Source organism: Macaca thibetana, chromosome 11, assembly GCF_024542745.1.
Source record: "Macaca thibetana thibetana isolate TM-01 chromosome 11, ASM2454274v1, whole genome shotgun sequence".
NCBI classification, from domain to species: domain Eukaryota; kingdom Metazoa; phylum Chordata; class Mammalia; order Primates; family Cercopithecidae; genus Macaca; species Macaca thibetana.
In genome coordinates this window covers 22,707,774-22,733,959 of record NC_065588.1, presented here as the reverse complement: position 1 = coordinate 22,733,959, position 26,186 = coordinate 22,707,774, and the positions used below count along the sequence as shown (strand labels likewise).

The 26,186-nt window shown below is 38.7% G+C and overlaps 1 pseudogene; it reads right to left on the bottom strand.

Moving 5' to 3' along the window:
- Nucleotides 1–790: 790 nt before the first annotated feature.
- Nucleotides 791–26,127, bottom strand: LOC126931569 (leucine-rich repeat-containing protein 34-like; annotated as a pseudogene).
- Nucleotides 26,128–26,186: the final 59 nt, after the last annotated feature.

Here is a 26,186-nt window from a genome sequence, read left to right as displayed (position 1 = left end):
GTATGATTTACATAAATCCTGGTTACATTGAGGGGCAAAAGAGATGAGAAATAGCCAGTTGTTAATGGGGAATATGTCAAGAGGAAGGAAGACAGAAGTGAGGGCTGTAAGAATACTTAAAACGCTTCCTTGTTTTTGAATTTTTAAAAATTTCAATTTCTAAACATAATTGATTTTACTAGAGGCCTGCTGCTGTCTTTGATTAAATGAGAAAAGATTAATTGCTAGACCTTGCACCCCACTAGATGCTTCCTGTAATATCCTGTTTTCTGTTAACTACTTAATCAATAATTTAATTAAAAATCAGTAGAATTACAAGTATGTAGGATAAAGTCCCATGAGGTCCTGGAGGGACTTTAAAATACTTTAGCAACAAAAAGAAAGAAAATAAGGGTAGCTAAGCCCATATGACAAAATTCCAGCCCATATGACAAAATCTGGGTGGTGCATGTATGAGGGTTCATTATGCTAGTCTTTCTATAACACTTTTGTGAGTGCTTAACATTCTCCATAATATTTAAATCAGTAATATGATGAAGGCAATTTTGAGCTGTTTTAAAAAATAAAGTTTCTAAAACTAAAGTTTTCTGTCAACAAAGTTGTTTTTATATTACATCTTGATTTATTGATTTATGTAGAATAAATATAGATGAAAAAATACAGATGAGTTCCTGACATATAAAAAAAAGTCTAACTATCCAAGGATGAAAAAACTATGCATATGATAAAGATCAGATTCAAGAAATTTTAACGTTAGACATTAAGAAGTAACACCAACTTGCACTTCTTATTACAAACAAAGAATCCAACGTGCCTTTGAATTGTTTCCAAGATTCTTCACTTGCTCTTTTCCATCTTCTGTCCCACTTTTCTTGGTCTTGTACCTCAGTCTTGGATTTAGGTTTAAACACCCTTTCTCTTCATTCGATTGTTCTCTTGTTGGTTTATTCGAATGGAAAAATGGAAAATACGCGATGTAGGATTCAAGATAAAACGGCTTTTGGATCAAAAATATTCTTAGAAGAACTGGGACCAATACCAGGAATGGTGGTAACTAAAGAGAGAAGGGAAAAGAATTAACATGTTTTGATTAGTCTATTATGTGCCAAGGCAGTATCATGGATATATATAAACAGCAGGGTAAGACATTTTAAAATATTGATTAAAAGAAGCTTATTATTATTTTCCTTTTTTTTTTTTTTTTTGGCAGTGTCTCAATCTATTGCCCAAGCTGGACTGCAGTGGCACAATCATAGCCCACTGCAGCCACGATTTCCTGGGTTCGAGTGATCATCCCACCTCAGCCTCCTGAGTAGCTGAGACCACAGGCGTGCACCACCACACCGACAAAGTTTTTAATTTTTTTGTAGAGACAGGGCCTCACTATGTTGCCCAGGCTGGTTTCAAACTCCCGAGTTCCAGCAATCCTTCCACCTTGGCCTTCCAAAGTGTTGGGATTACAGGCATGAGTCACTGCATCCGGCCTATTATTTATTTGTTGAAGAGTCACTAGAGTGGCCCTATTTTTTATGCAAATGCAAGACAAGCAGGGTTCTTTGCCCTGTAGTGATGATATAGCAAATATCTTCTATGACTCCATTCAATCAGTCACTCACTGTGATTCTGGGAATGTGAGACTGACTACTGGCACATTTGCATAAGGAACCCAGGGACTTCTGGGAGGGGAAAAAATCCTAAATATTTTCTCTGGGAATATTCTGCTCCCTCTTTCTCTGAGGTGTGAAATTAGAGAATACTGCTGAGCTAGAGAAGGTAGGCTTTATTCATCCAAGGGCCAGTGGTAGGGATAGGCAGCATGTCTCCTAAGATTAATATAGAGAAAGGTGTTATCTGAACTGGTAACCCCAACCCTTGGCACTCAAATAATAAAATACAGAAGCAAGTAGAATAATAAATATATTTATACTTTTTTCCACATAAAGAGTTAAATAATAAATATATTTGTACTCTTTTCCACATAAAGAGTTAGTTGAGGTTGGGCATGGTGGCTCATGCCTGTAAAACTAGTACTTTGGGAGGCTGAGGAGGGTAGACTGCTTGAGCCCAGGAGTTCAAGACCAGCCTGTACAACAAAGCCAGACCCTGTCTCTATAAGAGAAAAAAAATGTTATCCTTCCCCAGAACAAAGCACAATTTTCACCTCACATTGGATTTTCCCCTCTTTTACCTTTCATTTCATGGAAATTTAGCTCTAAATTATTCTCTGTATGCCATACCTCTACATCTCAGGAAAATTACCTATGTGTAAAATAGTGTTGTTTGCACTTAAAAATAGTAATTTGGAGTTAGTAGAAGTGAATAAAGCAAGAGGCATTCAAATCCTATACTGTCTGTTCCATGGCCAGACTTCCTCATCCTAAATCCTGACTTTGTTTTACCTTTACCGTTTTTTTTTTATTTTATTTTTTATTTTTATTTTATTTTATTTTTTTGAGACGGAATCTCACTGTGTCACCAGGCTGGAGTGCAGTAAGGCAATCTTAGCCCACTGCAACCTGGGCCTCCTGGGTTCAAGCGATTCTTCTGTTTCTGTCTCTTGAGTAGCTGGGACTACAGGTGCACGCCATCACTCCCAGCTAATTTTTGTATTTTTAGTACAGGTGGGGTTTCACCATGTTGGACACGATAGTCTTGATCTCTTGACCTGGTGATCTGCCCGCCTCAGCCTTCCAAAGTGCTGGGATTACAGGCATGAGTCACTGTGCGGCGCCACCTTCTTATCTGAATAGTTCTCACCCTTGATTTCCCACCTCAAGTTCTATTTTCCTCTTGAAATCTCACCAGCCATCTCACTCCACAGAGACGTTTTTCTGCTTCTGAATTCCTGTTATATTTACCACTCATTTTCATACTCTCCCCTATGGTTATATTTGAAGTATATAAACTAAAATTTGAGTTGGAATTTATTTGAAAGCAGTGACAACATTCTGGATCTTTCTGAACTCTTCCAAGGGATTAATGTGGTGTTCCATATGTAAGTTGAGCATTAGATTGAAATGCTACTAATTTTCTCAGAACATACGAGTTCTTCTACCTCTCTTTGGCTCTGTTTAGCTTAGTAACAGTCATGGACAACAGTATGTGAATCTTAGGACTGTTATTGGCTAACCTAGCAACCATGCAGTTCCCAAGGATACAAACTCTGAAGACACACCCTTTTGGTATGGTAATGAATGAAGCTAAAGAGGTAACTAAAATCAAATGTCAATATTAGAACTAGTGTATAATTAACTGTGGCTTTATGGTCTCTGTAGGAGCCACTATTACCCTCTCTAAATCAAACATTTTCCTTTAGTCACATGAGATAAACGTCTTAAACTTTTAAAAAATGAAATAACGAGAACAAGTAGAGGAGTATCAAGAATAATGTAACAACGAACCATGTACACATAATTAACCAATACTATCATGCAGCCATTTTTCCTAAGAAATAAAACATTATAGAACTTGAGCCTTCTGCCAGGCATGGTGGCTCATGCCTGTAATCCCAACATTCTGGGAAACTGAGACAGGCAGATAGATCACTTGAAGTCAGGAATTTGAGACCAGCCTGGCCAACATGGTGAAACCCCATCTCTACCGAAAGATTAAAATTAGTCTTACTAATTTATTACTAAAATTAATAAGACTAATTTATTAATACTAATATAAAAATTAGTCAGGCATGGTGGCACACACATGTAATCCCAACTACTCAGGAGGCTGAGGCACAAGAATGGCTTGAATCCAGGAGGAAGAGGCTGCAGGGAACTGAGATATTGCCACTGCACTCCAGCCTGGGTGACAGAGTGAGACTCTCTCCTTCTAAAAAAAACAAAAAGAATTTGAGCCTTCCTAAATCGTTTTCCTTCCTCTTTCTCCAGCCTAAAGCTGATATGTACAATTTTCCCATTCATGTTTGTGTGTTTTTTTAACCATATATGTATATACTAACACTGTGTAGTACTATTTTGCATATTTACAAATGTTACACAATTGCTATATTAAAAATAGCAATCTCCAAACTGCTTTTTTATTAATGATTAAAATGTCATTAAAAATTAAATTCGTTTCTTAATTTTTTATTGTCTCCTTTGATCATCTTTCATTATTTTCTATCATTATTTTTCTTTCTATTTTCTTTGGCTTTGCTCTCTTTTTTTTGTAAATGTTCTATTAATATGTGTGATTGAAGAAAAATACATCTTTTCTACATTAGTTTGCCTTAAGAAATATATGGAAAGCCTGGCCAACAAAGTGAGATCCCATCTCTACAACAAATTTAAAAATTAGCTGTGTGTGATGGTGTGTGCCTACAGTTTTAGCCACTCAGGAGGCTAAGGCAGGAGGACTGCTTGAGCTCAGAAGTAAGAGGCTGCAGTGAACCATGATCATGCCACTGCATGCACTCCAGTCTGGGTGACAAAGACTCTCTCCCCGCGCCCCAACAATCCCGGCAAAAAAAAAAAAAAAAAAAAGAAATACGTAGGACATAGGTTTACTATTAAGTCTAAAATAAGGCCAGGCATTGAGGCTCACACCTATAGTCCCAAAACTTTGGGGGACCGAGGCAGGAGAATTGCTTGAGGCCAGGGATTTGAGACCAGCCTGGGAACCCTGTCTCTATAGTTAAAAAAATGCATGCGTGTGTGTGTGTGTGTGTGTGTGTGTGTGTGTGTGTGTGTGTGTGTGAGAGAGAGAGAGAGAGAGAGAGAGAGAGAGAAATGATACATTTGCAATTTTGGTATCTATGTGATTAAATGGCATGAGAAATAAACAATTGTAGAAGTTTAAGGAAAAGATTATCTTAAAGTTTATATCAATATTTAGAGAAAATGTTTTCAGCTACATTGGATATCTTTTTAACTTTTTTTTTTTTTTTTTTTTTTTTTTGAGATGGAGTTTCGCTCTTGTTGCCCAGACTGGAGTGCAATGGTGCAACCTCGGCTCATTGCAACTTTCGTCTCCCAGGGTCAAGGGATTCTCCTGCCTCAGCCTCCCAAGTAGCTGGGATTACAGGCACCCACCACCATGCCTGGCTAATGTTTTTTGTATTTTCAGTAGAGACAGGGTGTCACCATTTTGGTCAGGCTGGTCTTGAACTCCTGACCTCAGGTGATCCATCCACCTTGGCCTCACAAAGTGCTGAGATTACAAGTGTGAGCAACTGCGCCTGTTTACTTTTAAGATAATCTATTTTTCCTTTCACTATGATGGGTCTAAGTGCAGATTATTTTATTTTAAACTTTGGTGTACACTATGATTTTCAAGATTTATGACATTCTTTAATTCTAGAATATCCTATTCATTATCTGTTCAAATAGTAGATCTCATCATACATTTTCTTCTCTTTTTTCCTTTGCTTTAAAGGAAAAAAATAAACATCCAGATAAAGAGGTTCTGAACTTCTACCAGTAGTGTAGGTATCTTCAGGTATATGGATGCCTAATAAGCATGCTGAGATGATCTAAGAATGGAGAGCAAACTCCTTTTTTTCTTTTAATTGAAGAATTTTTTTTAGGCCAGGTACAATGGCTCATGCCTGTAATCACCACATTTTGGGAGGCTGAGGTGGGTGAATCACTTGAGGCCAGGAGTTCGAGACCAGCCTGGGCAACATGGTGAAACCCTGCCTCTATGAGAAATATAAAAATCAGCCAGGTGTGGTGGTTCACACCTGTAGTCCCAGCTACTCATGAGGCTAAGGTGGGTGGATCAGTTGAGCCCAGGAGAATTTTTTAGAGACAGGATCTCTCTCTGTCACCCAGGCTGGAGTGCAGTGGTGGGATCATAGCTCACTGCAGCCTCAAATCTCTGGGCTCAAGCAATCCTCCTGCCTCAGCCTCCTGATTAGCTAGGACTACAGATGCATGCTACCACACCCAGCTAATTTTCAATTTTTTGGTGGAGACAGGGTATTGCTATGTTGATGAGGGTTCCTGTATATTTCTTAAGGTAAACTGTTGTAGAAAAGATACTCCAACAAATAATGACTTAAAATGTAAGTATTTAGTTTTCTCATATGTAATCCTGAGGCTACTGGACCAAGTTTCCTGGCTGGTTCTGCTCTACATGGTCATTAATTGGCCCTGATTTTTTCCATCCTGTCTCTTCACCATTGCCTAAGTCAAGAATTCTTAGTCATTTTTGGCCGGGCGTGGTGGCTCACGCCTGTAATGCCAGCATTTTGGGAGACCAAGGCGGGCAGATCACCTGAGGTCAGGAGTTTGAGACCAGCCTCAACATGATCTCTACCAAAAATACAAAATTAGCCAGGCGTGGTGGTGCATGCCTATAATCCCAGCTACTCAGGAGGCTGAGGCAGGAGAATTGCTTGAACCTGGGAGGCGGAGGTTGTGGTGAGCCGAGATCGCGCCATTGCACTCCAGCTTGGGCAATAAGAGTGAAACTCTGTCTCAAAAAAAAAAAAAGAATTCTTAGTTATTTTTGTGCTGTGGACTCCATTGGTCTTCTAGTTAAGTGTATGGACTCCCAGAATAACTTTTAATGCATAAAATGAAATACATTTGGAATCAAAAGAATGATGAATAATAGCCATTGTGTGATTTGATTACCTTCTATGAATCTCAACCTTTAGTTGTTGTTTAATCTCTGCTTTTTGGGAGAGTCTGATCTTCTGCAGCAGAAAACTTAGACAGAAATTGCTACTGGGTGTGGAGTTCAGTCATAACAAAAACTTAAAAATACACAGCAATGGCTTTTGGACTAGGTGGTGGACAGAGAATGGAAGGATGCCAGGAGACTGTTGGAGGAGGCTGGAAAAGCAGTGAGGAGGCTGTCAATAAAGACTGAAGAAACAGCAAAAAGAGCATTAGAGGAGGCTGGAGAGGCAATGAGGCAATTATTGGAAACTAGAAAAGGGGAACCCAGAGTATGTAGTAGCAGAAAAATTACCAAGCTTGTAATCTATAGAGACTGATTTAAGCACTGATTTATCCAACAGCTATTTATTGAAAATCTATGCTGTGCCAGACACTGTGGTAGGAGCTAAGAGACAATGTTAGTGTTGCAAGAAAACTTAATTTCACCAGTTAGCAATTTTCAGAATATTTTTGTAAATATTGGTAGCTTCTAACAATTAAATGTAGGTGGGGTCTACCTCCCTCCACCAATTTCCAATAGCCTTGATGTCAGTGTATTGTAAATGATATCTTATAATAAATGTAAATCATAGACGAAATTCTGACAAATATATTCACTAGAATACCATTTAATATTAATATACACAGAAATTATAGTCCTTCCATGACAAAATACAGCATAATTCTAATAAGAAATACATAGTAAGGGCTGGGGGTGGTGGCTCACGCCTGTAATCCCAGCACTTTGGGAGGCCAAGGTGGGTGGATCACGTGGTCAAGAGATCGAGACCATCCTGGCCAACATGGTGAAACCTCGTCTCTACTAAAAATACAAAAATTAGCTTTGCGTGGTGGCGCTCACCTATAGTCCCAGCTACTTGGGAGCCTTAGGCAGGAGAATTGTTTGAACCTGGGAGGCAGAGGTTGCAGTAAGCTGAGATCACGCCACTGCACTTTAGCCCGGCGACAGAGCAAGACTTCATCTCAAAAAAAAAAAGAAATAGTAAGATGATGAAGCAGACAAAAGTCATAGTATTAATATTTTTGCAGTAGGTTTGAGAATAAGTTGTTTGTTGTTGATATATTTTACTGTTTTATGTTTTAAGAAGTTTGGTATATTTAGTATCTTACAGATTACTTTTATGATTCCAATACAAAATGTCTCATTTATTCAGGCTTGCAATTTCAAGTTGAAAGGTATAAGGTAACGTTATTAGTTATATAAATGGCATTTTAACCCCTAAAATAAGTTGAGATTCAATATTAATATGTATACATATTTAATTTGCCAGATTTACAAGTCATATACATTCTTGGGAAATTTTGTCAAATGGACAATTTAAACATTTAACTAAAATTGTAAATGAAACCAAATATAAATCAAAGGCCTCATAAAAGTAACTGTTAAAATTTGTCAGATTTATAAATTAATAATTTGATTCATAACTTAAAAGCTTAAGAAATAGGTTTTTGAATTTGTAACATTAATAAATCAAATATGAATTTAATAACTTCAAGTAATATTTTCCTGAGTCATTCTCAAGAACATCAAAATATTGTCCTTGACAAAAATGAATCAAGTTCATCAGTGTTAAGTAACAGTGTTACCGAAAAGGGATCTCGATCCAGATCCCAAGAGAGGGTTCTTGGATCTCACACAAGCGAGTTCGGGGCAAGTCCACAGAGCAAAGTGAAAGCGAGTTTATTAAGAAGTAAAAGAATAGTAAGAATGGTTACTACATAGAGCAGGGCATTCAAGAGCAGATAAAGCAAGAGGAGGAACACATCCACCTTAGGTAGAGGCTTGTTTAAATGTAATATAATAAAGAAAACAATGGGGAGCACACCAACGGGGAGATGTGCTGTCCTACAAGGGCGTGTAACAAAGGATTATTATTCTTTGTGTAACTACTCTCTTCTGCAGTAGTATATATTATCTTTTCTTTTTCTTTTTCTTTTTCTTTTTTTTTTGAGTCAGGGCCTTGCTCTGTTGCCCAGACAGCATTGTAGGGATCCATCTTGGTTCACTGCAGCCTCTACCTCCTGGGCTCTAGTGATCCTCCCACCTGAGCCTCACAAGCAGCTGGGACCACAAGTGTGCGCCACCATGCCAGGCTAATGTTTGCATTTTTGGTAAAGACAGGGTTTTGTCATGTTGCCCAGGCTGCTTTCTAACTCCTGAGCTCGAGTGATCCACCCTCCTCAGACTTCCAAAGTGCTGGTATTACAGGTGTGAGCCATCGCCTGGCCTGTATTATCTTTAAAGTGAAATTTATTCTTAAACTAAGAATGCTTTTGTTCTTGAGATATGGGACCTCAGGACATTTCCCGGGTTTGTTATTTTCTATGTCTGTTAAGTCCTGAGTCTGTTTGGTAAACATTATTAACTTGTTTCCTTAACTGTACCTGAGAATGCCTGACTTGGGAATGCTGCCCAGTAGGTCTCAGCCTCATGTTACCCAGCCCTTATTCAAGACGGAATCGTTCTGGTTCAAATGCCTTTGACAACAGCTTTCATTGAAAAGGAATACAATGAAGGAATATCATATGTGTGTGTGTGTGTGTGTGTGTGTGTTCTTTGGACTTATTTTTCTATTTAATTTAATAGCTAAAATTTACAATTCTAAAATTTTATTTGAGTGTTTAAGCATTTTAAGTAATACACTGCTAAAGAGAGAGGGTTTTATTTTTTCATTTTCAGTATTGCACTTCAAGAATTGTCCAAAGGTGACCCAGAGAACTCACTGTAGGCTTCTCAGACAATTAACAGCTCCCTCTCCCAGTGGATGGGGATGCAATGAACTTAGCTATCCACAGGCTGGTGATTTCTTATTCCCTAGCAGGAAGGTTACAATTTCCCATGGGCCCCAAGATCTCCAGGAAGGAGTAGATCTAGGATTTTGTGGGGCCTAAAGTTTATATATGTCTCTTTGTGCTGATCCTTCTTTTTTTTTTTTTTTTTTTTTTAAAGACAGTCTTGATCTGTTGTCCAGCCTGGAGTACAGTGGTGTGATCTTGGCTCACTGCAACCTCCACCTCCCAGGCTCAAGTGATTCTCCTGCCTCAGCCTCCCAAGTAACTGCCACTACAGGTGTGCACCACCATACCCAGCTAATTTTATTGTATTTTTAGTAGAGATGGGGTTTCACCATGTTGGCCAGGCTGGTCTCGAACTCCTGACCTCAAGTGATATGCCTGCCTTGGCCTCCCAAACTACTGGGATTACAGGCGTGAACCACCATGCCCAGCCTGACCCTTAATTTTTTATTTCTCAGATAAATCTTATTTCTTAATCCATACCAGGTGACGTAGTAGAATTTATCTTTGCCTTCTTCATCTTAAGTGCTACTATTTGTGTGTTGATTCAGTGCTATTACTCTGTTTCACATGGAGCTATGGGGGAAATTAATTTGAAATTTTATTCTGGACAAATGCAATGGAACAGTAAGACATAACTCTGTGGTAACAATTATGTGTAAGTGGAATGTAAGAAAGATTAGAAAAATATTTAAAATTAGAAAATTTCATTCCTATCAGCAAATTATGACAGATGTGAAAAATATCTCAGGAATAAAAGTGTCTATTGCTACATATTATGTGTTTTTACATTATACGATTGAACAACATAGGCTTAAACTTCCTGGGTCCACTTATATGTGGATTTTCTTCCACTTCTGCCACCTTTGAGACAGCAAGACCAACTCCTCCTCTTCCACCTACTCCTTACCCAATGTGAACACAACCAAGCTGAAGACCTTAATGATGATCGACTTCTACTTAATATTATGCACAGTAAACATATTTTCTCTTTCCTATGACTTTCTTTGTTTTTTTCTCTATCTTACTTTATTGTAAGAATGCAGTGTATAATACATATAACATGTAAAAAATGTGTTAATTAACTGTTTATGTTATCAGTAAGGCTTCTGGCCAACAGTAGGCTATTAGTAGTTAAGTTTTAGGGGAGTTATACATGGATTTTCAACTGCAAGTGGGGTTAATGCACCAACTCCCATTTTTCAAGGGTCAATGGTATAGCCCTCCCCTCCTTTTTTTTTTGATGGAGTCTCGCTCAGTTGCCCTGGTTGGAGTGCAGTGGCACGAACTCGGCTTATTGCAACTTCTGCCTCCAGAGTTCAAGCAATTCTCTAGCCTCACAGCCGCAACCTTCTGAGTAGCTGGGATTACAGGCACCTGCCACCACACCCAGCTAATTTTTGTGTTTTTTAGTAGAGATGGGGTTTTGCCATGTTGGTCAGGCTGGTCTCAAACTCCTGACCTCAGGTGATCCTCTTGCTTCGGCCTCCCAAAGTGCTGAGATTTCAGGTGTGAGCCATTGCGCCTGACCTGGTATAGCCCTTTTGCACTTATGCAATTAACATGCCTTTATTATTAAATACAAGATCGTAGCTGAGACTGTAGGCATTTTTAGTAGAGATGGAGTTTCACTATGTTGGCCAGGCTGGTCTGGAACTCCTGACCTCAAGTGATTACCTACCTTGGCCTCCCAAAGTGCTGAGATTACAGGTGTGAGCCACTGTGCTCAGCCCTCTGTCTCTTATATAGTGTGACTGGTGCTTTTGTGAAGAATGTGTTTTTTTCTAACATGGTGTTTTAGTATATTTTTCATAACATTTTTCTGTAATCTTTTTGAGGGCTGCATTTAATTATTTAATTTAGAGTTGTTGACTTCATCAACTGCACCTTATCTAGACAATGTATAATCATATAATATGTACTCTTTTGTGTCTGGTCTTTTGTTCAGCAAAATTTTTTTGTGATTCATCCATGTTGAGACGTGTATCCATAATTCCTTTTTATTTCTGAATAGTGTTACTTTGAATGACTATGTCACACTACAGTTTGTTTATCCATTTACCTATTAATGGACATGTGGGTTGGATCCAGTTTCTAGCCGCTACGAATAAAACAGCTACACATATTCTGATTCAAGTTCTTTAGCAGTGGTAAAAATATTCCAAATCTTCAAAGTGATGGGCATTACATAACTACATACATTTATAAAGTCTCATATAACCATATACCTAAAAAGGATGATTTTTACTGGGTGTAAATTTTACTTCAATAAACCTGACTTTAATAATATATGTATATGTATGTGTGTGTATCTGTCTAAAAGAAGCATAGCACTAAGGAAAAAATGGTGGTTACTAAATTAAGAAACTTATGAGGTATAAACGTACTTGAAATTGGTTGCAATACATACATAATTAATAATTGTGTACAAACAAGTTGCTATATTCTACCAATAGAAATATGTAGTTATCAAAAAATTGTAGTTAATGTCTGGGTGTGGTGGTTCATGCCTGTAATCCTGGCACTTTGGGAGGCCACGGCAGAAGGATCACTTTAGCTTAGAAGTTTGAAACCAATGTGAGCAACATAGTGAGATATCGTCTCTATTTCTATTTTTTATTGTAGTTATAAAAGATAAATATCTATATTTATCTGTCCACCGATCCATCTATCCATCTCTCTCTCTGTCTATCCATTCAGAAAAACTGACTACAAAACTTTTGTTATCGGGAGGCTGAAACAGGAGAATTGCTTGAATCTGGGAGGTTGGAGGTTGCAGTGAGCTGAGATCGCGCCATTGCACTCCAGCCTGGACGATAGAGTCAGACTCTGTCTCAAAAAAAGAAAAACAAAACAAAACAAAACAAAAAAACTTTTGTTATAAAGTTGATATTGGGCCAGTTGCAGTGAGTCATGTCTATAATTCCAGCCAAGGCAGGAGGATCACCTGAGGCCAGGAGTTCGAGAGCAGTCTAGCCAGCATGGTGAAAACCCATCTCTACTAAAAATACAAACATTAGCCAGGCATGGTGACACATGCCTGTTTTCCTAGTACCTGGGAGGCTGAGCAATGAGATTTGCTTGAACCTGGGAGGCAGAGGTTGCAGTGAGCCGAGATCGCACCAGTGCACTACAGCCTGGGTGACAGAGCAAGATAAAAAAATAAAAATAAAGCTGAGGTTGAATACAGCAATCAAAAATTTTAGCATTACAGTACATACTTTCTCTTTGTTCTCAAATATGAATAAGATTTTTTAAATGAGCCTTTTAATAATTACTTTGTGAACCAATCTAAGTGTTTTATAATGGTATTGAACGTTTTGCAAACTAGTACACTATATTTGGGTTTAATTTTGTTCAAAATCAGTTGCAAAATTTAATTAAAACATTGGAGAATCAAAAGACTTCAGCTTTTTAAGTTTTTAGGAAATTCTGATTATTAAAATTAAACTTTCAACCAGGAAGACATTAAAATTACCTCTATGAAAGCAAAGAAAAAGTAGAACATTTAACGAGAATGTAAAATTAACAAAAATTGAATTCCATCATAATAGGTTCATTCTTTGAATATATTTTATAATGAAAAGAATGAAATTGATAAATCTAATAGTTTTACCACAGCTACATTTGATTAATTATTCTTACAAACCCTAGAGACAAATTAAGAAGGTCTATCTTGAAAAAAATCTTTTTTAAAAAAAGATACTATGGATCAGGCATGGTGGCTCATGCCTGTAATCCCCAGCACTTTGGAAGGCCAAGGCAAGAGAATTGCCTGAGGCCAGAAATCTCATACCAGCCTGGGCAACATAGTGAGACTCCATCTCTACACACACACACACACACACACACACACACATACACACACACACACACACAAAAGATAATATGAATGGAGGTTAAAAATCTTTACTTCTGAAAATATTTGAGCCCAAAGTATTTTACATATCAATACAAATGAAATAAAATTTATAATATCTTCCGTTTAGCAGAATTTTCTCTGAATTTCCCAAGTACCTCAGAATCTGTAGAGGGAATATTTTCTGTATTAAAAATATTATGGTCTAGAAGAACAAATTTGTAGGACTTACACTTATTGATTGCAAGACTTACTATAAAGCTACAAAAATTAAGAAAGTGTGTACTGGCATGCACACTTCCTTAATTTTTGCAGCTTTATAGTAAGTCTTGACCTTCATTATATGAATATATGGAATATATATAAAATAAATATGTATGTGTATGGAATATATATAGAATATATACATATATGGCATGCATACATACATATATGCATATATATACACATATAGAATATACACATATATTCTATATATACTCCGTATATGGCATGCATATATATACATATATTCTATATATATTCCATATATTTATATAAATTATGTATTTTTATATATGGAATATAGATGTAAACAGAATAAAAGGCAGAAATAGAACTGTACACATACACGGCCAATTGATTTTTGACAAAGATGCCAAAGTATTTCAATGTGAAAGGAATAATCTTTTTCAGCAAATGGTACAGGAAGAACTGGTTATTCAGAAGTGCTATAGTTTGGATATGGGCTGTTTGTCCCCAGCAAATCTTACGTTGAAATTTGATCCCAAGGTTGGAGGTGGCCTAATGGGAAGTGTTTGAGTCATGGGGCAGATCCCTCTTGAATGGATTAGTGCCCTTCCTGGGGGTAAGTGAGTTCTCACTCTGTTAGTTCCTAAGCGAGCTGGTTGTTAAAGAGAGCCTGGTACCTCATCCCTCTTGCTCTTTCCTCCTCTCTTTCTGTGTGATTTCCGCAACACCAGCTCCCCCTCACCTTCCACCATGGATGGAAGTAGCCTGAGGTCCACACCAGATGCAGATGTTGGTGCCATGTTTCTTGTACAGCCTGCAGAACCATAAGCAAAATAAACCTCTTTTCTTTATAAATTTCCTGGTCTCAGGTATTTCTTCACAGCAGCACAAAACAGATTAAGACAAGAGGGAAAAAAATGAAGCTTAATCCTTAATTTTCATTTCACAAAACTTAACTTGAAATGGGTCACAGAATTACACGTAAATGTTAAAAGTTATAAAAATCTGTGACCTTGGCATAGGTAAAGACTTTTTAGATGGTACATAAAAAGCATGGGCTATAAAAGAAGTAAATGAATACATAGGACTTTATCGAAATGAGAACTCTTGCTCTGAAAAATACAATCAAGAAAATGAAAGGTGAGTCATAGAGAAAATATTTGTCATACACGTATATACTGATAAAGAGCTTACATCCAAAACTCTTACAATTCACAAAGACAAAGAAGCCAGTTCTTAAAACTGAGCAAAAAGCCAGGCATGGTAGCACACGCCCGTAGTCCCAGCTGCTCAGGAGGCTGAGGTTGGGGATCACATAAGGCTGGGAGTTTGAGGTTTTAGTGCACGATCCTCACACCTGTGAATAACTATTGCACTCCAGCCTGGGCAGTATAGTAAGATTCCACCTTTAAAAAAAAAATGAGCAAAAGATTTGAAAAGACACTTTACAAAAGAAAACATATGAATAGCAAAAAAAGAAAACAAAAAAAGTCCATTATCTTAAGTCATCATAGAAATGCAAATTTAAATCACAATAAGATAACCACTGCCCGTCCATTAGAATGGCTAATACTAAAAAGACTGCTAACATCAAATGTTGGAGAGAACGTGAACCTACCAGGACTCATGGATTGCTGATGGGAATGCAAATGGTATGGGAATTTTGGAAAATAGTTTAACAATTTCTTTAAAGTTAAACATATAGTTCAACCCAGCAATTCCACTCCTAGGCATTTATCCAAAGGAAATGAAAACACATATCCACATAATAATTTAAATCTGAGTATTTATAGCAACTTTATTTATAGTAGCCCCAACCTGAATCCAACCCAAATGTCTATCAATAGGTGAATGGACAAACAAATTTGTTTCTTTTTATTTTTTTATTTTATTTATTTATTTATTTTTTTTTTTGAGACGGAGTCTCGCTCTGTCGCCCAGGCTGGAGTGCAGTGACCGGATCTCGGCTCACTGCAAGCTGTGCCTCCCGGGTTCATGCCATTCTCCTGCCTCAGCCTCCGGAGTAGCTGGGACTACAGGCACCCGCCAACTCGCCCGGCTAGTTTTTTTTTTGTATTTTTTTAGTAGAGACGGGGTTTCACCGTGTTAGCCAGGATGGTCTCGATCTCCTGAGCTCGTGATCCGCCCGTCTTGGCCTCCCAAAGTGCTAGGATTACAGGCGTGAGCCACCGCGCCCGGCCTGTTTCTTTTTATTAAGTAGTATGCCATATATATGTGTGTGTGTGTGTGTGTGTGTGTGTGTATACATATATATAATTATTATTATTTTTATTCACAAGCCAAAGGACATTTGGGTTATTTCCAAGTTGGGGCTACTATAAATAAAGGTGCTGTAAATATTCATGCAGACGTCTTTGTATAAATATAAGTTTTCATTTATTTTGAGTAATCACATGGGACTGGCATTGCTGGGTTATATGTTAACAGTATATTTAGTTTCATAAGAAACTGCCAAACTGTTTTCCAAAATGGTTGTATTATTTGGATCTCCATTAGCAATGTGTGGGAGTTCAAGTTGCTCTGTATTTTAGCCAACATTTTATATTCTCACTTTTTTTTAAATTTTAGTCTTTGTAATAGGTGTTCTTATGAACTCAATTTTGTCCTCCCCAAAATTCATATGCTGAAATCTTAACCCTCAATGTGACTGTATTTAGAGATAGGGCCTTTCAGGAGGTAATTTAGGTTAAATGACATCACATGGGTGGGGCTGTAATCCAACAGAACTGGCATCTTTATAAGAGGAAGAAACACCAGGAATACACATGCACAGGGGAAAGGCCATGTGAGACCACAACAAGAAGGCACCACCTGTAAGCCAGGAAAAGAGGCCTCCCCAGAAACCAACATGCTGGTACCTTAATTTTGGACTTCCAGCCTCCAGAAATGTGAGAAAATAAATTCCTGTTGCAGTCCATTCTGTGGTATTCTGTTATGATAGCCAAGCAGACTAGTACAGATTGTATAGTGGTATCTCACTGTGGTTTTCATTTGTACTTCTCTAGTGATTAATGATATTGAACATCTTTTCATGTGCTTATTTGCATCTTTAGCTCTTTTTATGAACTGCATGTCTGCATAAAATTCATAATTTTGTGCACCAAAACCAATTCTTAGTACATTTTGCTCCACAGATTTCTTAATTCATTAGGATCATTGTCTTTACCATCATTCTGTGACTCACCAGCATCTGTGTTTGGATGAGTAATTTTTGCAAAAATTATGTTTCAGGGCTGAAAGCTTTCTTTTTCCCACAATGGACAGTTATACAAAGTTTAATATAGTGATTACCTTTTATACATTTGATAAAAGTAACTTGTTTTAATTTATGAAAGAAAAATTTAATAAACTATAAAAATCTCTGTGAAAGCAATAAGACAAATGTATAAAAACGATTTTAGTTAGCGGAGCATGGTGGCGCACGCCTGTAATCCCAGCTAGTCAAAAGACCGAGGCAGGAGAATCGCTTAAACCTGGGCGGCAGAGGTTGCAGTGAGCCGAGATCACGCCACTGCACTCCAGCCTGGGCGACAGAGCAAGAGTCTATCCCCCACAACAACAACAACAAAAAAGATTTTATATCTTCTTTTTCACACATGTTGACTTACTGGAACAAGAGCAAAATCTGCATTAGATGAGAGGCTCTAAACTTCTCCATAAGTTGGTGTTCAATAATAATGTTTTTTAAGGTCATTGGAGACTTCTGTGAGCACCCATCCACCACAAATAACTCCACATTTGTGTTGTCTGCTTTTGTTTATTTATTTATATATGAGAAAGAGTCTTGCTCTGTCACCCAGCTGGAGTGCACTGGCGTGATCTCGACTCACTGCAACCTCCGCCTCCTGGGTTCAAGCAATTCTTGTGCCTAAGCCTCCCGAGTAGGTAGGTGGGACTACAGGCGTGTGCCACCATGATCAGCTAATTTTTGTATTTTCAGTAGAGACAGAGTTTCCCCATATTGGCCAGGCTGGTCTCGAACCCCTGGCCTCAAGTGATCTGCCTGTCTTGGCCTCCCAAAGTGCTGGGATTACAGGCATGAACCAGTGCACCTGGCCTATTGTCTGTTTCTAGATGGCCTATTTGAATTATGTCTGAACATAATACACATGTAGCCTCATCAAATTTGTTTTCCTTTTGTTCTGTTTTGTTTTTGAGACAGGGTCTCACGTTGCTCAGTCTGGAGTGGAGCAGCACCATCACAGCTCACTTCCAACCTTGACCTCCCTGGGCTCAGGTGATCCTACCAACTCAGCCACCCAAGTAGCTAGGACTACAGGCACGTAACACCATGGCCAGCTAATTTTTGTAATTTTTTGGTAGAGATGGGGTCTCACTATGTTGCCCAGGCTAAATTTGTTTCCCCAAATGTAGATATTAGAAAATGTGGGATTTGTCTTCATTGATTGTGAAAGTGCAGGTCCTCCTCTACGTTGTTGCTGACTACTGACAATGCTTTAAAACTCCCAGTGTGTGAAGTAAGAATTTCATGGAGATACTTTGCTCCTGCAATTTCTATTCTGTTAAAAGAAAAATCTACTCCATCTAGGGTAATATTGTTTTTACATCAGCCAGATACATAATTCCATCCTGAGTTATTTGATTGCAGCTGATATCAAGGCAGCATAGGCTACTGTTCAGATACAGTGAATAACATGTAAATGTTGTATACTACAGTTTTTTATATTATGCTTACACATGTGTAGTTGAACAAGGCAGTTATTTTCTTTCAACATATGGCCTAGGTGGGCCGTGGACTCTTTCTGTTTGCCATACTGCACAGGTCAGTTTAGGTTTATTCCCTTAATGGCTTTGTTTTTAGTTAGTACTGTAGCAAATGCTATCAGACTTTGCATTCCCAGATCACAGTAACCCAGACCTACTTTCTCTAAGGATGAATTAATTTGCAGCATTGCAGCAAAAAATGTTCCACTCTTATTTTTAATCTTGTTTCCAGTCATTCTTAAGTATTTCAGAGTTCTGTTCTTATTTACTGCTTTGCCAATCAATTTTCCACCTTGGCTGAATGCAGTGGCTCACGCCTGTGATCCCAGCACTTTGTGAGGCCGAGGCAGGTGGATCACCTAAGGTCAGGAGTTTGATACCAGCCTGGCCAGCATGATGAAACCCTGTCTCTACTAAAAATATAAAAATTAGCCAGGGATGGTGGCGCATGCCTGTAATCCCAGCTACTCGGGAGGCTAAGGCAGGAGAATTGCTTGAACCTGGGAGGTGGAGGTTGCAGTGAGCCAAGATTATACCACTACACTCCAGCCTGGGCAACAGAGTGAAACTCTGTTTAAAACAAAACAAAACAAAACAAAACAAAACAAAACAAAACAAAAAAACACTCCTCCTTCAGGCCCAGTATCATCAAACATAAGGTTTAAGTAAATGAGATTAAGTTATTTCTGAAGCAGTTTTACACTATAGTATGTGTCAACATCACTTATGAGGTTGTATCTAACATCCAAACTCTTAATATATAACTGATTCTTAAAAAAAAAAAAAGGAATTAAGATTATGCAGTGGCACTATCATAGTTCACTGAAGCCTTGAACCCCTGGGCTCAAGTGATTATCCTGCCTTGGCCTCCCAAATTTCTGAGATTACAGGCATGAACCACTGCATCCAGGCTAGTTAACTATTTAAAATTCTAGAAAGAACCCAAAAATCTTCACCTGTTACTCTTTTTACTGGCAATAAGTAATTATTAACAGCAATATTTAATGTGCTTCCTTCTTCTAGTTATGCCCATTGGGGTCAATGCCAGAGTTGTGGCCAGAATGGGTGGCAGAGGGGGTGAGCCACCCAGGGCAAGAGGTGGCATCCTACTAGCTGCTCCACGTACTCCTTTTACCCCACAGGCTGCAGCAGCTGTGCCACCATTCAATACTAATTCGTTTTTTTTTTTGGGGGGGGGTGTTTGTTTGTTTATTTGTTTAATTTTTGAGACCGGGTCTTGCTCTGCAGCCCAGGCTGGAGTGCAGTAGCGTAACCATGGCTCACTGCAGCCTCAACCTCCCTAGCTCAAGTGATCCTCCCATTTCAGCCTCCCAAGTAGCTGAGACTATAGGTGCACACCACCATTCCTGGCTAATTTTTTAATTGTTTGTAGAGATGAGGTCCCTACCTCATCTCTTTAATTGTAAAGAGATGAGCCTTTACAATAATGTTAGGTAATTCACTTTAGACAGAAAAATGACCTTCCAAAAGATTTGTTTTGATTCTATAAATGAAGAATCAAATGAAGAAACTCTATTACTGAAATTAACTGATATTCTATTTTAAGCATCTGATAACACTGGGAGAAAAAAAAAAAAAAACAGCCACCATTGAACTGTTTGCAAAGCCTTTCCTTCTGCTAATGGAGCCAACACCTTAATAGCTATTGCTCCACTTTTCATAAGTGCACAAAAGAAGTTTCAATAAAAACGGGCAAAATTAATTGAAACATTGATCTAATTCAAAGGTGTGCTTCACAAAGTGATATAAATAGGCTTTCTACATCTTCGTATTTTAAATTTTTGTCTCTGGGTACAGTCTTTTAAAATTAAGTATTCACTTTTAAAGTAGAAGCCAATGTTTCTTTAACTGATTTGTTTATTTCGGATTTTCAGCAGTCGGTGATACTACCACGGTCCCTATGGTAGATGTAAATAGTGGCAAACGTGCTGTTCAAATAACATGTCCACCATTAATGTTCTTAAGAAATGGAAACACAGTCATTTTTTCATTAAACATGTATGTTATGGGTTGAATTATGCCCCACCCCACCCCCACAAATGTGTATATTAAAGTCCTAGCACCAGTACTGCAGAATATGATCTTATTTGGGAATAGGGTCATTTTAGGCTTAATTAGTTAAGATGAGGTAATACTGGAGTAGAGTGGCCTCTAATCCAATGTGACGGTGTCCTTATAAAAAGGGAGAAATTGGGACACAGACATGAATACAAGGGAAATACCATGTGAAAATAATGACAGAGAATTGGGGTGATATTTTTGCAAGCCATGGAATGCCAAAGTTTGCCAGCAATTCACCAGAAGCTAGGGTAGAGGCATGGAACAGATTCTCTTTCATAGCCCTCAGAAGGAACCAATCCCACTGACACCTTGATTTTGGACTTCCAGCCTTCAGACCTGTGAGACAATGAATTTAAGTGCTTTAAGCAACCCACAATTGAGGGTACTTTGTTATCGCAACCTTAACAGACTAATACAATGAGCTTACATTATTTTTAAGTACATTATTGTTAAAAAGGCTTATTATAAAATAAAAACGCATTACCACTCAATAGCATAAGTAAGTTATTTTATATGTGAATTGTGCAATGAATGACAAAATATAGTACTAAAAATTCCTGGCCAGGCGTGGTGGCTCATGCCTGTAATCCCAGCACTTTGGGAGGCTGCGGTGGGCGGATCACCTCAGGTCAGGAGTTCAAGACCAGCCTGACCAAGATGGAGAAGCCCCATCTCTACTAAAAATACAAAATTAGCCCGGCATGGCCACGCATGCCTGTAGTCTCAGCTACTCAGGAGACTGAGGCAGAAGAATTGCTTGAACTCAGGAGGCGGAGGTTGCAGTGAGCCTAGATTGCAGCATTGCACTTCAGCCTGGGCAAAAAAAGCAAAACTTCATTCCAAAAAAAAAAAAATTCCCAGACTTCTCAATACACTTTTATAGTAGGACTGTGCCGCCTTTATTCCCTGCATGTATCTCCTGTACTTCTAACTAATGTACTTCTAACCAACAATTTATTATATTTCTCACTCATCTCCAGGGACTGGCAGACTGGTGGATATTTGCATCTTGGAAGCTAAAACACATGCCAGGCACAGGTCATGGCACAACTGGCTGATCAACGAAGTGGCTGGAAGGAACAGCTGTGTTAATTAATAACTTCACTCACTGCCACCTGAGACCAAATTCAGCTGACCCTCACCGCTCATGTCCAAGTGAACTTTTTTATATTCCCAGATTCCCTGAATGGGTATCTTCAAAATGGAGCATAAGTTATTCTATGTCTGGAAAGGGCTGGGGAAAGAGTGATAACCTGATCATATTTAAGATTTAACATGTGTGTAGCTGAAGTCTCTGTTTGATGCACTTACATCTCACATACTACTAGAAGAGACCATGACAGAAGCTGGAAATAGAAAGTGAAGGCTTACCAAAATCATCTCAGATTATTAAAATGCATCTATTGCATCATAATATTTTATTTAAAATGATAATCATATTTTATTTAAAATGAAAAATCCAGGAAGATGCTAAAGTGAGCAGGCAGTAGGATATGTGGTCACTTTTTTTTTTTTTTTTTAGACACAGTCTCACTCTGTCACCCAGGCTGGAGTGCAGTGGTGCAATCATGGCTCACTGCAGTCTTGATCTCCCCCAGGCTCAGGTGATCCTCCCACCTCAGCCTCCCAAGTAGCTGAGACTACAAGTGCATGTCACCATGGCCAGCTAATTTTTGTATTTTTTGTAGATACGTTGTTTTGTCAGGTTGCCCAGGCTGGTCTCGAACTCCTGGGCTCAGGTCATTTGCCCACCTCAGCCTCCCAAAGTGCTGGGATTACAGAGGTGAGCCACCGCGTTCCACCTGTGGTCACCTATGTCATAAGGCTTTCTGGTAGATTGTTTCCATAATTGTTCCAAGTGAATTATGCTACCTTGTATACATACCGGTGGTATACCTAGTACAGTTGACCCACAGAACAATTTTTTAAACAAAATTTATTGGTAATGCAAAATAAACTGTCATTCTCTTTAGACTCTATAAAGGTATGCGTCCCTTGTTACTGACTTTACCTGAAATACAGGAAACTTTTCTAATTTATAGGCTCAAATTGGTTGTTTTCTTTTTATTTTTCTCTCAGCAACATTTTCCTGAATTACATCTTTGATTTTTGTTTCTGTTCCCGTTGTTCTCATTTGCTTCTCAGGCAATCCTATACTTATTAAATGGGATTTTTTTTTTTTTTACTCTTCTCCATCTTTATCATCTCCTTTCTCATTATTTTGATCTGTTTTTGTGGACTTTTCTTTTTTTAGAAAATTCTCAGATCTGCCCTCTCTATCACAAATCCCATTTTCTCTGTACTTATTCTGTTCTTTACTACTTTCAAAGCAAACTTACAAATAACAAATATAAAAGATACTTAGGTCCCACCCCCAGAGATACCAATTGAATACTCTGCAGTGTGGCCCAAGCAAGTATTTTTTTAAAAAATTGTGGTAAAATATACATGGCAAACAATTTGTCATTTTAGCCTCTTTTATGTGTGCAATTCAGTGTCATTAAATACATTTACATTGTTGGCAACCATAACTAGCATCTATTTCCAGAAATTTTTCATCTTGCAGATAATTTTTAACAACTCCCTCTTTGACATGAAAAAACTATTCTTAGAAATAATCATAAAATAAAATGAATCATAATAATGACCATAAAAGAAACATACTAAAAATGTTCTTCTATTCAACTTTTATATAATACTGCCAATAAAAAATAAAGAGCAAATATATACTAAAAAGCACAATGACTTATTTAATGGCTTTTCTATCTGCCTAACCATTTGAACTTTGACCCTTTGGCTCAAGCAATCCTCCTACCTCAGCCTCCCAAAATGCTGGGATTACAGGCATGAGTCACTGTGCCCAGCCTGATTTCCAATTTAGAATCTACTGTATAAATTCAGGAATAGGTAGTGCTATGGAGATTGGAGACAGGATCCAAGGGAGCTCAATTTATTCATAAATGTTGCAAATGTAATCTTGCAACCAACACAGGTAGCTGAATCTATGTATGTTGGAGGCAACTATATAATTGAAAGTTCTCTGAATTAGCTACCATGTAGAATAAAATGTTTATTTAAAAAGTAATAAAAATGTGGCTGGGTGAGTGATGAAAACAACTCTCAGTGGAGAGGGGAGCTGCAAGGGGATGGGAAGGGCAGGTTGCTCTCCCCTGAGGTTAAGTCACTTCTCAACCTCACGCCTAGTGGCTCATGCCTGTAATATTAGCACTTTGGGAGGCCGAGGCAGGTGGATCACTTGAGGTCAGGAGTTCAAAACCAGTCTGTCCAACATGGTAAAACCCCGTCTCTACTAAAAATACAAAAAATTAGTGGGGCATGGTGGTGAGCGTCTGTAATCCCAGCTACTTGGGAGGCCGAGGCAGGAGAATCCCTTGAACCTGGGAGGCAGAGATTGCAGTGAGCCGAGATCATGCCACTGCATTCCAGCCTGGGCAACAGAGCAAGACTCCGTCTCATAAAAAATAATAAAATAAAATAAAATAAAATGTAATAGTATCTGCAACAATTATTAAAACTAAACCAACAAAATAATTTTTCAGGAAGGAGTATGTTATCATTGCCATTATCTAGAATTAATGGCTCACTATGCTAATAAAAATAAAAGTAATTTTCAGTAGGTTTTAGTACTGTTTCAAGATTCTCAATGGACAATACATCTGCTTAGTGCCTGGCCTTAGGATAGGCTGCTCTCATGGTCCCACCCTTGGCATACCACTGGTTCATACCTTGTTAGTCCCTCCCACTGATCCAATGATAGAGGTTGGAAGAAGAGAAATTCTAGGCAGATGGGGCGGGTCTCTGGCAAAACCCCACCTTCCAGCTGAAAAGCCTGAAACCCAGTGCCCAAAGTGAGAACTTCCATCCCTGTGTGCCTACTCTTTTCCTTCCTATTGGTTTTTTCTGAATAATGTCTTTCTACCAATTGAATGTTGCCTTTTCCAAAACTGTCTATGGCCTTCCCCACCTCATCCTATGTCTGTAAAGATTCCAGACTTAGCTGGCAGAGGAGAGAAGTGGCTTATGTTGGGAGGAAGCAAGTTGACTTCAGAGAAAGCAGCTGGATGTCAGAAAGAGGCAATTTGACTTCAGAAGAGAGAAGCAGAGAGGTGACTTAACCTTAAGGGAGAGCGACCTGCCCTTCCCATCCCCTTTCCAGCTCCCCTCTCCACTGAGAGTTGCTTTCATCACTCAATAAAATTCTACACATTCACCATGCTTCAGGTCGTCTGTATGACCTCATTCCTTTTGGGCACCAGAAAAGAATTCGGGATACACTAAGCATGGGTACCCCCAAAAAGCTGTCATACTGGCCCTTCGCCCTCACTGGTGGAGGGCAGCTGCCCCATGTGACACTGCTGTTCGTGGACAGTGGAACTAAGGGAGCATTGTAACACACCCTCTGGGGCCTTGGAGTCACAGGCACCCAAACCTGGATGCTGCCATGGGGCCTACGTGGAGTTTGCTCCTGCTGGTACTAAAGCAGCTGGTTCCTACACTTGCTCGCCTGAGCACTCCCTCCCCTGAGGATTGCAGCACAGCAGACCTGAGTGAGTGGAGCTTGCTCCCGCCGGCACCTAAGTTCTCCCACCTGTGAGGGGTTGAGTGGGGTGGACTGAGTTAATGGGGCACTTCTGTTGCAAGTCCTGCAAAGGGGTCAAGAAAGTATCCTGCAACACGACATTGACTCCAGGCTTGGCCCTGTGATTTGCTTTGCCCTCTTTTATAGCCTTGAGGTTGCCATATGAAAAAGCCTGAGCTAGTAGCCTTCATGCTGGAGTCATTTGACCCAACCAACAGCAGCACTAACCGCCAGGCATGTAAGTGCGTTTTTCAGACAATCTAGCCCCAGTCAAGCTACCTCACAATTTCAGTCACATGAGTAATTCCCAGCAAAACCAATAGAAGAATATCTCACTCGAGTCCAGCTCAAATTGCACTGGCCCATAAAATTTTAAGCAAATAAAAGGGATGGTGTTTCAAGGCACTAAGTTTTGGGGTTGATTTTTTTGTGCAGCAATAGGTAATTAATATACCATTGTAATAATTTTGGTTTTTATTTTGAGTGACATGGGAAGACATTCGAATATTTTGAGCCAGAGTCAGACATGATCTGACCTTTCAAGAAGATTACTCTGGTTGCTATGTTGGGGGAAAAACAAAAAAACAAAAAAAACACAACAACATAGGTAACTAAAGAAAGGAGGGAGACAATTTGGCAAGGTGATACAGTGAGCTAGATGAGACATGATGGTGGCAGTTGGGTAGTAGCAGTGCAGATGGTGAGAAATGGTCAGAATCTGGGTTCTAAATTAAGAGAAAGTTTGTTGATAGATTGAATGTGAGGTGAAAGAAAGAGAATCAGAAGGCTCATGGATTTTTTGTCAGATGATAACATGAGAAAGAGCGCAAAACTCTTTTTGTAAGCTAGGGGAAGACAATAACGTCAGGGATTCTGTTCAGGAATGTTAAGTTAGAAATACCTGTAGACATCTAGTCTGCAGGACAATGATTCAGGATTTATATATGAGCTATAAACTTAAGAGCTGTGAGTATATAAATAAGATTGAAAGCCACGAGGCTAGATGGAATTTTCTAGGGATTTAGAGCAAATTGAGAAGAGAAGATCCAGTAACTAAATTCTGAGACAGACACTTGAATGTTTAGAGAATCTGTTCTCAAAGTATGATCTGTGGTCCCATGGGGTTCCCTAACACTCTTACCTGGAACCCTGGAGATCAAAACTACATTTTCATAATCATACAAAGACATTATCTGCCTTTTTTTTTTTTTTTTTTTTTTTTACTGTATTGACAATTGCATTAAAATAC